General features: G+C 37.2%; 1 protein-coding gene across 1 annotated transcript in view; it reads right to left on the reverse strand.

Moving 5' to 3' along the window:
- Positions 1-11,831, reverse strand: part of KHDRBS2 (KH RNA binding domain containing, signal transduction associated 2) — a 575,928-nt gene that overhangs the window by 157,364 nt on the left and 406,733 nt on the right. The window lies entirely within an intron of this gene.

The following is an 11,831-nucleotide window of genomic DNA, read 5'->3' on the forward strand; positions in this document are numbered from 1 at the left end:
ATAAACTCCCACGGCACCTGCTTTTTGACCAGCCCTACCACTATTATGGCATGCTTACCTAAGTGTGAATAACTTAGTATTTTAGGAAAAGAATTGTCATTTTTATTGTACTATTGGGAAACACATTTATACTTCTGAAAAATTAGTCTATTCCAGTTTGAAGACTTCTGTTAATATTTCCAGCTTTCTCTAGCCATGTGGATGCTGATTTAGTACCCAAGGATGGTTTGCTTATAACTTATACTAACACACTTCCACAAAGGATTTTAGGCACCCGCTCTTTGAAAAGTTCAGTCAGTCATCAGGGTCATTTGACCCAAAATTTATTTAAAACACACAAAAGTTTTTTCTATTAAAGTTGAATTACTATAATTTCAGGCCCTAGTCTGATTTCAAATATCAAATTGCTCCTCTCAATTTAGTTCAGACAATTGCTGAGGGGAGGCTGAGGCAATGTTTCCGAAGGGAGTGGTAGTGAGTTCCCCAGGGGTGGGCCTAAGAGAACCCAGGGCAACAAGGATGCTTTAGAACACTGACCTCCCTCCTCCCTCCTACATCACTCTTGTCACAAGCCATTACCAAAGGGATTTTGTTATATGCTCTAGGCCTGTTTTTGTTGGACGAGGTTGTAAATAACTTGTCAGAGAAAGAGAAAATGCCTCTTGAATGTTCCTCTTAACCAGTCCCCTGGCCACAGCATGGTTGAGGACCTCAGGGCTTCCCTCCCTTGGCTGTTCCAGCAGCCTTCCAGCCGGTCACTCCTTTCCATTTTTTCTCTAATCCAGTCTACTCTCTGCAGTGTTGTTAGGATTAATGAACCCCAAACAAATAGGATTATTTTATTTCCTTGTCTAAAAACCTCTTCTGGAAAACTGAGCAAAAAAAGTATATACCCTATTTGCTTTAATACAGTGTAAATCCTGCCTTTTGGCATTTGGATATTATGGGCTCAACTGTGTCTCCACGAAATTCATATGCTGAAGTCCTAACCTGCCCCGGTACCTCAGAATGTGACTGGATTTGGAGATAGGGCCTTTGACAAGGTAATTAAGGTGAAATGACAATATTTTACCCTAAACTCTAAACCCTAAGCCAAGATGACTGGTGTTCTCATCATACAAGGAGATTAGGACACAGGCAACACCCAAACGGAGGGGTGTCCATGTGACAGCTACGAGAAGGCAGCCGTCAGGAAGCCAAGGAGAGAGGCCTCAGAAAAAAACAAGCCTGCTGCCTCCTCAGTCTTGGGCTTCTAGCCTCCAGAACTGTGAGGAAATAAATTTCTGTTGTTTAAGCCACCCAGTCTGTGGTATTTCGTTAAGGTAAACCTAGCAAACTAACACATATGTCTTAAAGAAACAATCACCAAGTTTCATTCCTTATATACTACTACATCAGTGAATTGGAACTCAGTCTGTTTGGCAGATAGGCAAAGATATTAATATACAATTTATTGAAGTTTAACTGAAATTATAATTGTAAGAAAATGTCTACCCTCTGTATTAATCTAAGAAATGTAAACCAGAATAACACTGATTTTATCACTTGCCAAATAAATATTTTTTCCTTTTAATTATTTGATAATATCCAGTGGGATTAAAGATTACTGGTGGCAGTCTTATTTGATAGAACTTTTATGGAAAGTGATTAAGAATATTTTATAAAGAGATATAACAAAAACATAAAATGGAATGTGGCCCAGCAATTCCATTTCTCTTAAATGATTTATGGAAGTAATCTCAAAAATTGAGTGTGTGTGTGTACAGCATTGTGTTTACTTTTATTATTTATAATGAAAAATTAAAAACCCCCTACAAATGTGACCATGGTTTATTAAAGATCACTTTAATTAACTCTGCCTACCACACCCAATTAAGTAAGAACAAGCTACTAAAATGCCAAGGCCCTGTTCTCTCTACCCTTGTGCGCGCGCACACACACACACACACACACACACACACTTTTGGGTACTGTGCTGTTAGGATGTTGCCCTTGAGCTGTGAGCTCTCAGCTGTGACTGGACCGTCTGTCCTGCCTTTGGCCTTTACAGAGCTGGTATTTGATATCTTTACTTTCCTTGGTCTTGGACTCAGCCCTTCTCGATGGACTCAGCTTTGGTTTTCTCTGCTCCTTGGGCCTTAGGTTATTTTGGTGAGTTCTTGCTTAAATTACAGCTTTCTAGCGCCTACCTCTAAATCTAATCATTGAGTTTGTTGCCTAACAAAGCTATTATTAGTTACAACTTCACAGTTTATAACCATTAAATGTATTTGCCATATACTTTAACAACTTACAGCCATTAAAAATTATGTATCAACACTACAAAATATTGTAGAAAAGTAAGAAACAGTTGCATACACATAATTACATTTGTGTGACCAAGAGCCTAGATACTGGAAGAAAGACTAGAAGGAAATGAACTAAAATATTAACAAAGTCCTTTGTCTCTTCTTTCATCCTGCTGACATCCTGGAATCTACTGAATGTAGAAATGTAATGAAAAGCAAAGGTTACTTAAGCAATTTGATATACATCGAATATATGTCAAAATACATCAAATGTATATCAACATATACATCAGATATATATATCAAATATATGTATACTACTATATACATCAAATGTATATGTTAAATATATGTCTGTAGCTCTAGCTGTATGTAAAAACACTAATTGATATACATCTACAGCAAGAATAGCAGTATTTTATATTTGCTGAATTTTATATCTGTATCCAGTAGGATGCGGGTCAGGAAACATAAACCCCCAAATAGAGGTAGTTTAAACAAGATGAAATTTCATTGCTTTTTGCCAAAAAACCAAGGTGGATGGTTTAGGATTGCTGTGGTTTTCTAAATGTCAGCTCCCTCTATACTGCTACTTTATCCCGCACAACTTTGACCTCAAGGTCGATGCAGTGGCATCTGCTTTTTCTGACAGCTGGCTGAATGAATGGAGAATCAGAGGAAGAGAATCTTTTACACTGTCTTTAGAAAGATTTTTAGAAGCCTCCATAGAACATTTTACACTGGCCAGAACCCAGTCACATGTCTCCCCCAAGCCGGGAAGGAGGACTGAGCAAGCTAGTCTCTATTTAGGATTTCCATGGTCACAGATAAATATCTATTCTTATGAAAGATACAGAGAAGAATTATTAAAGATAAAACTCACCATTTCTGGCACAGCCTCCAGAAATCTGCAAATTTCCAAATATAGTTGTTGAAGTCAAGTTGCGAAATGTTGTTCTCTCCTTGGCAATTTTACCATATACTCTAAATTTTTCTTCTGCCTCCTTATTCTATCAGCATCTCCTTTGGCTTATATCATCTTGATTTGAATTTCCTAGTGTTTTAGAATTTCATTCATTTTCTTGTCTCCTAATTTTCACTGCTAGTGAGGTGGACAACAGGTAACTGATTTGTCTGAAATCTGCTGGCTATTGTATTTCTCTGCTAATAACAGAAACAAAGCCTCCCTCATTTTTATTTCTTTGTAATAGTCACTTATTTATTTTTACTCAGGGCAGATGACTGAGTTTGAAGGAAGTTCCCCAAACCTTTATAAACCTATTTAAATGTCATCGTTTTAATTTACCTGAAAAATAGAAGAAAACTGTTGGATTTGATGAAAAGCTCATATTAGAGTTGCTGTATTTTGAAAGATATTTGTAAAGTATTTCTTATTTTAGTGGTAAGTTTTACTTGGAGAATTTCTTGTGCTTCTTAGGTTTTTGGAAGAAAATAGATTTAGGTTTCTTCCCAGGTTACTTGAGTTTGTGTGGTGTTTTGTAAAACCATCATATATATATATATCCCCCCCCACCCCCTGGTGTATTTTTTGCTAAGACTTCAATAGCAGTGACTTGTAAGACTTGCAGTTACTTAAAGAGGTCAAGGCACGCTCCTGGGGTTGCTGGAGTTAGACTGAGGACAGCAGTACAACGCAGGGGTTTTGTTAAGCCTTCTGTATTTTTACACACAGTGCTGCTGGAATGTCTTGAGAAGAAACAGTTGGGTTTGTTTTTTTTTTTTTCTGTTTAGAATATGACAACAATTATAAGAGGCAAGCTCCTGGCCCTCTTCAAATATTGTGCTGATGAGCCTGGCTCCCATCTTGCTATGGGGCACATGTAATAATATAATATGCTAATTCCAGTAATGATAATAGTGACAAATAAACTTTCAATAGGTGACTACCCTTCCTGAACTTCCATCTGCTTTTTTTTCCCTTTAAGACTCATGGATTCCGGTAATTTTCTAAATTACGTATTTCAGAAATATATGGGAAAATGTATGCCAAATAAGTCTTGGATATAATAGCATACTCATTCTTTCTACTTATGTAGTGAAATGACTACATAAATTGAGTAAAAAGAAGTTTGAGATCTGACTTTCACTATATATGTCACAAAGAATGATTAAACCTTTCTCATAAATTTCCATGACTTTTTATGATATTTTTTTTGTATAGCCATCAACTTAACTATAGCTATAGCTTAAAAATTGTCACAATCAACTAGCATTCATGGTAAAGAAGAGGCAAGTGTTGTGAAGAAATAAAAAAAAAAAAAAAAACAAGGCTGGCATTACACCTTATTTTCTTTCCATGTCTCTTCAAAATAATCTTCTCTGGATTCTGAAAGAATCTATAATCAATCTTGCCATGGGTAATGGAAGATATAACTATTTATTACATATTTAAAAAATAACCATTAGAATTGTCACAACATTTTTAAGAAAAAGTAAGATAACAGATATTATGGCCAGAGTGAACCCCAGCAACTTATACACACAGAGCTTCCCTTGTAGCTTTTGGAATTGATCAAACAGTATGATCTCATAAACCTCAAACAGGGCAATGCCAATGTGATTATAAATCATTTGTGGCAATTCCTGCTCTCTGTAATCCTTTGAAATTCTTCGTATCCAATAATCTTCCCTTCATTAAAATATAGAGTACAACATGATGTGGATTTTTCATTGACGGTGTACTTCTGTGTATATGACAAATATATTCAACTTGCTAAATGTATTATTTAAAGTTTGTATTATATTATGATACAATATCTCCTATTATATCATTTATCATGTTATGTTATAATTGTATAACCTCTGAAAAATGCCAGAGTCAACAAATACTCAAAAGTCAAGTAACAGGGACTCACCATGAAGAATTAAATGCATTCAAGACTGGCATAATGGCGTGGGTTTAAATTAGCCATACTGTCAAATAACCAGACCTATTGGGTTGCTTTTTCTATTTTTGATACAACCTAATGAGCATTTCAGAAGCATGTATTCCTATTTTCTATTCTATAATCCTTTTAACATCCATTTGTATCTGACAGGCTTAATATTGTACTTCAAAGAACCTTCCCTGTGATTAATACAACAATAAAAAACAATATATTGTAATCCAATATTTTGTTTCTTTATGATCTGAAAGGCCTAAATTTACTCATAAAGGAATATATTACTCAATATTGAATTTTTAAATTTAATTTTCTATTTTTATCAGCTAAGCAATTTAGAATCTGACATAATATAGATTGTTATTTTTAACTATTAGTTTTTTCTATATTCTACCTTCAACACCTACCCTGTAACTTTGAATTTTAGTTCAGCTTTTGATTCTGATCCTTATAAAAATCCTTATCTGCAACCCCATGTTCATAGTAGGATTATTTACAATTAGCCAAGACATAGAAACAACCTAAGTGTCAACTGATGGATGAGTGGATAAAGAAGCTGTGATATATCTCTATCTATATAGATATATAATGGAATATTATTCAACATAAAAAAATGAAGAAATCCTACCATTTGTGACAACATGGATGGATCTTGAAGGCACTATGTTAAGTGAAATGTTAGAGAAAAACAAATACTGTATGATCTCACTTGTATCTTTTATAAGTTACTAACTTTATAATGTAATATATAATAGCTAGTTTCTACATAAGAGTTGTAAATTTGCCAGATTCTCTAGGAACCCATACAAGTGATATAATCTATATCGTGAATATTCAACCTACTATATAGCTGAATATATATTGTAATTTATAAATTTAAAATTATGTCTAGAGTTGGATAAAGATTTAAAAAGAAAAGGGAAAAAAATAAAAGTTATTTCCAGAAAGACCATGGGTGAGAAATTCAGTGAAAGCTTTTTTTTATCTATTAGACCTAAGCAAGAAGGGCAAAATATATTTTAAAATATATATATTTTTAATTTTATAGATGCACGATATAAAATAAAGGAATTCTTCAGGAGCCTCAAATGATTAGAAAGTGTGATTCCAGAAAAGTTAAAAAACTATGTAACCAAAACTTTTCCTTAGAATATCTCCTTACATGCATGCTGCCTAATGCTTGATTTTTAACAGGCTACATACATGTCTGGGACAGGAGATATGGATGAGAAGAAGAAATTTTTGAAATTACAAACTTTCTAGAATTGATGAAAAATGCTAACCCACAAATTTAGTAAATCTTGAAAATTCAGAGTAGAATAAAGAAAAATAAATCCACAACTAGACACTTCATAGTAATTAAACATATAGAATAATTATATTAATAATTTTTTTAAAAGTGCATCATGTATTAAAGCAACAAAAAAATGTAAGACGCCTAAGCCTAAAAGATGTGGAAGACTTATAGGGAAAAGCATGAGAGGTGCCTGGATAGTGAAGTCAGTGAAGCATCAAACTCTTGGTTTCGGCTCAGGTCATGATCTCATGGGTCATGAGATTGAGCCCCCTGTTGGGCTGTGCACTCAGCAGGGAGTCTGCTTGAGACTCTCACCCTCTCCCTCTGCTCCTATGCCTCACACACTCTCTCTCTCTCTAAAATGAACAAAGAAATCTTAAAAAAAAAAAAAAAGGCATGAAACTTTTTGCAAATAATTAAAGAAGAGTTAAATAGAAAGATATGCCATGTACAGGATAGGGTACTCAATCTCATAAAGATTTTAATTCCTTTCCAAATAATATATCAAGTCAATATTTATGAAGACGAATAGGACCAAAGGAATCTAAGATGGTCCTGAGGAGGAAGAAGAAACAGAGGCCTTAGATGTTTACACATCAGAATTTAATTTAAAAGCAACAAAAATTAAGCTGGTATTATATAGCCTGGCAGAAAGAAAGACTGGAGACCAGAGAGCTTGAAAATTGATTTACACACACATAAAAGCCTGATATATCAAAGAACTGGTATTGCACACTTGTGGACAGGAATAGGCTCCTCAATATATTGCACTGATTTAAAGGGTAATCCATGAAGGGGGAAAAAAAAAAACCCAAAACCTAAATCTCTTCATATACCATACATAAGATCTGTTCCTGGCCAATTGATGTGGAAGGAAAAACAATACCTTTTTAGGGGCACCTGGGTGCCTCAGTCAGCTAAGCGTCTGCCTTCAACTCAGGTCATGATCCCGGAGTCTCAGGATTAAGCCCAGCATAGAGCCCCACATCGGGCTCTCTTGCTCAGTGGGGAATCAGCTTCTCCCTCTGCCCCTCACCCCGCTCTTGTGTTCTGTCTCACTCTCTCTCTCAAATAAATAGGTAAAATCTTTTAAAAAAATACTTAAAAAAAAAAAAACTTATGGAAAGATTTTTTTTAAGAATTTTTTTTATTTATTTATTCATTTGAGACAGAGAGATACCAAAAGAGAGAGAGAGGGAGAAAGAGAGCACCAGCGGGGTGGTGGGGGGAGGGGGCAAGGGAGGAAGGAGGGACAGAGGGAGAGGAAGAAGCAGGCTTCCCACTGAACAGAGAGCTGGATGCAGGGCTCCCTCCCAGGACCCTGGGATCATGACCTGAGCTGAAGGCAGACAGACGCATAACCAACTGAGCCACGCAGGCACCTTATAGAAAATTTCTTATTACCTCAGAATAGGAAAGGATTTCTTAGTTAAAAACACAAAAGTCACATTCTATAAAAGGAAAACTGACAAATTCTGCCACATTCAAAGAATCACCTATATTCACTAGACATCAAAAAAGAATGAAAGACGAACCACAAGCCAGGGGATAATTTAAAAAACAAATATAAATGACAAAGGTTAATATTTAAAATATATAAAGAACCCTTACAAATAAATGCCAAAGACAACGCAGTAGAAAAACAAGAATAAGTCACACAAGCATTTCCCAAGAGAGAATAGCAACAGCCAATAAGTATATGAAAACATAAGAAATCTCATTAGTAATCATAAAAATGTAAATCAAAACCACAATAAAATCTGATTTCATATTTGATTATTTGGTAAGAATGTGGAGTAATAAGGACTATAATAACATACTAGGTAATTTATGTAGTTTCTGCTTAGAAAAACAATTTATCTAAAAATGTTGAACATTCTCATTCCCATTCCCTGTGGCCCAGCACCAGTAAGCAGGCACAAGAATGTTCACGGTAGTATTGTTCATAAAAGCAAAACAGACAAAAGAGAGAGAAAGAGACAGAGAGAGAGAGAGAGAAACTATCCAAATGTTCATACATAATAAAATGGATTTTTAAAAAATTCTGGCATATTTATTGGTGAAATGCATAAGCTTATGCATAAGCAAAACGCATAAGCTAATTTAAGGTATATGAGTATACCTTAAAATTAAGATTATGGGGGGGCGGAGCAAGATGGCGGAGGAGTAGGAGACCTGGATTTCGTCTCCTCTCAGGAATTCAGCTGGATAGGGATCAAACCATTCTGAACACCTACAAACTCAACAGGAGATCGAAGAAAAGAAGAGCAACAACTCTGAACAGAAAAGCGACCACTTTCTGGAAGGTAGGAGGTGCGGAGAAGTGAATCCGAGGCGATATTCGGGAGGATAGACGGCGGGGGAGGGGCCTCCGTCCGCCGCTTCTGGCAAGTGATAGAGCCACAGAGCACAAAATCCGAACTTTTAAAAGTCTGCTCCGCTGAGGGACGTCACTCCGGTGGCTAAGCGGGGGGTGGAACCCTCCGGGACAGTGTGGTCTCAGGACCCTCGGGGTCACAGAAAGACCGGGGGTGCCTGAGGGCGGCAGAGCTCCCAGGTAACGGAGCAGGGAAGCCGGCTGCAGAGGCGGAGCCCAGGCGCGGGCTCTCAGCTCGGGGTCGCCCTAAACCGTGATCTGCAGCACAGTCGGACCACTGCACCTCCAGCAGGGACCCAACAAGCGGCAGATCCGGGGAGACTCACCTTCCTCCCCCGGGAGGAGCCGCGCGGGAGTGCACCGCATGGATCTGCTGGGTTTGGAGACTCCACACGGGGTCGGGTGCCAGAGATAGAAACGCACGGTCACAGGCCTGGTGAGCACGGAGTGCGGCCGGAGAACAGGGAGATGGGAGTGATCGACTGCTTTTGTCTGGGGGTGTACTGAAGAGCGGGGCCCCAAGTTCTCGGCTCCTCCGGGGCGGAGATTGGGAGGCCGCCATTTTCACTCTCCGCCTCCAAAGCTGTACGGAAAGCTCGCAGGGAACGAAAGCTCTGGAGAGCAACCCGAGCAGATTACTTAGCCGGGAGGGGGCAAAGGCGGGGCAATTCCGCCTCCGGCAGAGACATTTGGAAACCACGGCAACAGGCCCCTCCCCAGAAGATCAGCGAGAACAGCCAGCCAAGACCAAGTTTACCGATCAATGAGAACGGCAGAACTCCAGCGCTAGGAGAATACTGCAGATAGAATTCATGGCTTTTTTACCATGATTCTTTAGTCTTTCAATTTTTTTTAACTGTCTTTTTTTCTTTTTTTTTTTTTGAATTTTTCTTTTTCCCTTTTTCAACCAACATCTTATCAATCCCTTTTTTAAAAAACATTTTTATTTTTCATTTTTAGAGTCATATTCTATCCCTTCATAGTAGTTACCCGTATTTTTGACATATATATATAAGTTGTTCTCTCTTTAAAATTTTGAGATAGTTTCTTCTAACAGATCAAAATATACCCTAAATCTCTAGTATATGGTTTTTTCTACTCCCCTGCCTGATCACATTCTCTCCCTTTTTTTTCTTTTTTCTTTTTTTAAATCCTCTTCTTTTTTCAAACAACTTCTTATCAATTCCTTTTATAAAATTTTTTATAATTTCCATCTATACAGTCATATCCCATCCCTTCATCATATCAACCCTTATTTTTGTACATATATAAGTTTTTCCTTCTTTAAAATTTTGGGAGGCACTTTCTTCTAACAGACCAAAATACATCCCAAATCTAGTGTGTGGCACCGATCTATATACCAGCCTGATCATATTTGATCGCATTCTGGTTTTTTGTTGTTGTTTTGTTTTGTTTTGTTTTGTTTGTTTTTGTTTGTTTTTATCTTTACCTTTTTCTTTTTCTTTTTTCTCTCTTTTCCTTTCTTTTCCCACTGCTTCAGGTCTTTTCTGATTTGTTTAGAGTATATTTTCTGGGGACGTTGTTACTCTGCTAGCATTTTGTTCTCTCATTCATCTATTCTCCTCTGCACAAAATGACAAGACGGAAAAAATCACCTCAACAAAAAGAACAAGAGGTAGTACCGACTGCCAGGGACCTACTCAATATGGACATTAGTACGATGTCAGATCTAGAGTTCAGAATCATCACTTTAAAGATACTAGCTGACTTGAAAAAAATATGGAAGTTATTAGAGAAACCCTTTCTGGAGAAGTAAAAGAACTAAAATCTAACCAAGTAGAAATCAAAAAGGCTATTAATGAGGTGCAATCAAATATGGGGGCACTAACTGCTAGGATAAATGAGGCAGAAGAGAGAATCGGTGATATAGAAGACCAAATGATGGAAAATAAAGAAGCTGAGAAAAAGAGAGATAAACAACTACTGGATCACGAGGGCAGAATTCGAGAGATAAGCGATACCATAAGACGAAACAACATTAGAATAATTGGGATCCCAGAAGAAGAAGAAAGAGAGAGAGGGCCAGAAGGTATAATGGAGCAAATCACAGCAGAGAACTTCCCTAATTTGGGGAAGGAAACAGGCATCAAAATCCAGGAGGCACAGAGAACCCCTCTCAAAATCAATAAATATAGCTCAACACCCCGACATCTAATAGTAAAACTTACGAGTCTCATAGACAAAGAGAAAATCCTGAAAGCAGCTCGGGAGAAGAGATCTGTAACCTACAATGGTAGAAACATTAGATTGGCAACAGACCTATCCACAGAGACCTGGCAGGCCAGAAAGGACTGGCAGGATATATTCAGAGCACTGAGAAAAATATGCAGCCAAGAATACTATATCCAGCTAGGCTGTCATTGAAAATTGAAGGAGAGATAAAAAGCTTCCAGGACAAACAAAAACTAAAGGAATTTGCAAACACAAAACCAGCCCTACAAGAAATCTTGAAAGGGGTCCTCTAAGCAAAGAGAGACCCTAAAAGCAACATAGACCAGAAAGGAACACAGACAATATACGGTAACAGTCACCTTACAGGCAATACAATGGCACTAAATTCCTATCTTTCAATAGTTACCCTGAATGTAAATAGGCTAAATGCCCCAATCAAAAGACACAGGCTATCAGACTGGATTAAAAAACAAGACCCATCGATATGCTGTCTGCAAGAGACTCATTTTAGACCCAAAGACACCCCCAGATTGAAAGTGAGGGGGGGAAAACCATTTACCATGCTAATGGACACCAAAAGAAAGCTGGGCTGGCAATCCTTATATCAAATTAGATTTTAAACCAAAGACTGTAATAAGAGATGAGGAAGGACATTATATCCTACTTAAAGGGTCTATCCAACAAGAAGATCTAACAATTGTAAATATCTATGCCCCTAACATGGGAGCAGCCAATTATATAAGGCAATTAATAACAAAAGCAAAGAAACACAT

Source organism: Mirounga leonina, unplaced genomic scaffold, assembly GCF_011800145.1.
Source record: "Mirounga leonina isolate KUSES-001 unplaced genomic scaffold, KU_Mleo_1.0 Mir_53, whole genome shotgun sequence".
Classification (NCBI taxonomy): domain Eukaryota; kingdom Metazoa; phylum Chordata; class Mammalia; order Carnivora; family Phocidae; genus Mirounga; species Mirounga leonina.